The sequence below is a fragment of the Poecilia latipinna genome, unplaced genomic scaffold (assembly GCF_001443285.1).
Source record: "Poecilia latipinna isolate Pla-1442-1.1 unplaced genomic scaffold, P_latipinna-1.0 Scaffold2011, whole genome shotgun sequence".
Lineage (NCBI taxonomy): Eukaryota > Metazoa > Chordata > Actinopteri > Cyprinodontiformes > Poeciliidae > Poecilia > Poecilia latipinna.
In genome coordinates, this window is record NW_015114627.1 from 99,829 (window position 1) to 102,619 (window position 2,791).

Consider the following 2,791-nt stretch of genomic DNA (forward strand, 5'->3'; position numbering starts at 1 on the left):
ATTTCTTGTGTCTATAAGTAGATAAGCAGTATTTTGAAAGAGCTTATGTTTTATAAACAATATTATTTGTTATTTTGATGTTAAGAGTTAAGCAGGGTTTCTTTTCTGGTAACGAACTGTAAATCAAGATTTTTATTTTTGTGTTGAATGTGTGTTGTATAATATATCTACTACTAATGACAAAAATATTTATTTTTTTTTTTGCAAAATTCACCAATTACATAATTCTTAAGTATAAAATAAGTAGTATTTCAAAAGAGCAGAAGAAATATATTTTTTGAACAATAACAATATTTGTTGTTAATCTGTTGCTATGAGATGAGCGCGTTTTCTGGTAACCAAGTGCCATGAAGCAAACAGTTAATTTTTACTTTTGCAAAAGTAAGAATCAGAAAGCAGTGCACAGACATCACAAACATTGCTAATGTATCTATGCTCACATTAACAGTAGCCTTTTTCCTAAAATAAGCTGTTTTGGCTATTTTGTTTATTTATTAACCATGTTTAGTACACTGAATGGAGGTAGTCATTGTAAGACAACATGCTAGTTATAGCCGACATGCCACTGGCTGCATTTAGGCTAATATTACCATTTTTGACTAATTTCAGCTTGTACACTAATTTTAACATACTGAATGGAGTAAATCCATGTTACTCAACATACTTGTGACTCTCCACATGCTACTGAGTACATTGTAGTTTACTTTAGTATTGAGGCAAATTTTTAGCATCAGATTGCTGGGTTCCAACCACAGGCACACTTTGGCAGGCCCCGTTTAAATTTCTTCAGAAATTTTGTAGTTATAACTAACTGTCCTTGTTTGTTATAGAAACTCACAGTTTCAGTGTTGGGGTCACATTGTATTTAGGAAATGTTTGATAGCTGTGCACGTAAGAAAAAAAATTATGTAGTTTACTGCAAGGTGAAACACTAGTTAAAATCAAACCTACTTGGAGATACTCAGACAAAGTATATATATAATAATATCTACTACTAATGACATTATATATAATAATAAATCCCTTCTCACCCTTCCGCAGGTGGTCTCATTCATCCTCTGAGCTCGGGTCCTCTACCAGACGCCTAGGAGCTTGAGGGTTCTGCGCAGTATCTTGGTTATGTCTAGAACTGCACATTGCTGGACTGAGATGTCTGATGCTGTTCCTGGGATCTGTTTTAGACACTGCTCCAGTTTGGGGGTGACTGCCCTGAGCGTCCCTGCGCTCCTTGGCCCTGTAGACGCAGGATGAATCCTAGCAACCTGTGGCCTCTTGGCTGGGAGTACCGGACTCCAGGTGATGGTGTAGACCCACCAATTTCTGCCGGGATCGGTTTGGTAAATGCCAGGTCGCTGACAAATAAAACTTTTGTCATTAGGGATTCCTTTTCCTCTCAAGGATTGGATGTTTTATTTATAACACAATTATGGATAAGTGGTTTGGGTGACTCCAGCATTATTAATTAACTTGTACCGCGGAACTGCGGCTTTTTTAATGCTCCAAGGATGTGGGGCTCCGGTGGAGGTATAGTGACTGTTTTTAAAAGTTCATTTACTTGTAAACAGTTGCCTCTGACCTCGTTTAGTAGCTTTGAGATTAGCCTATTTGAACTTGGCAGCTCTCACACTGTGCTGTGTGCGGCGGTCTATCGGCCACCAAGGTACAACAAAAACTTTATAAATGGCTTTTCTGATGTCTTGGCTGATATCATCCCAAGGTATGACCAAGTTCTCATTGTTGGTCATTTTAATGTTCATGTCTGTTGTCCTACTTCACCTATGGCTCAGTCATTTTCTTAATGTTATCGATTCAGCCACTTCAGTTATTTGTCGGTGGTACATCCCATGTAGGGGCTTGTCCTCCCATGATGGTTCCTCCAGCACCTTGTCCTCTGTTCCCCATTGCCTGAGACATTCGCTGAGCACATCGTCTGTTGAGGCTTTGTCCTTGATGTATTTATGGATCTTGGATGTTTCATCCTGGACAGTGGCTCTCACACTCACTAGTCCTCTGCCTCCTTCCTTACGGCTCGTGTACAGTCTCAGGGTGCTGGATTTTCAGTGGAACCCTCCATGCATGGTTAGTAGCTTCCGAGTCTTAACATCCGTGGTGTTTATCTCCTCCTTTGGCTAGTTATTTATATTTTGAACAGACAGAAAAGACAATCAAGAAAGAAAAAAAATAGAATCAAACAAACTTAAGAAATAAAAGGTAAAGAAAATTATGCACAAGTGACATGCAAATTTAATATTTTCTGTTCAAAAAGGAGCAGGTAGAAGATATAATGTCCTGTCCCTTTCATATTTATCAATTTATAATCAATTAACTGTCAAAACATCAAAACGAGACAACTTGTTTCCACTTTACATATTTAAAGATGTACCATTATTTAAACACCATTTATATCATCGATAGAATTTATAGACAGTCATCTTATAGAACATATTTTGTAATAAGCTCCTTTTTTAATCAGTTTTTTAAGCTGGTTTATATTTGTACTTTTTTTTAACTCATCATTCAATCCATTCCATACATCTACTCCATGCACCGATAAACAAAACTGCCTGGTTGTTTTAATACATTGTTTTTTAAAATATCCTTCACCTCTTAAATTATAACCACTCTCTCAGTCACAAAACATTTTCTGTATATTGGGTGGAAGTTGCAGATTTCTGACCTTAAACATGAATTGTACAGTTTTAAATATTACAGAATTTCAGTATTCTGGGACCTTGTTGCTCAGCTGTCGTGTGGGGTTCCCCAGGGTTCGGTTTTGGGCCCACTCCTCTTT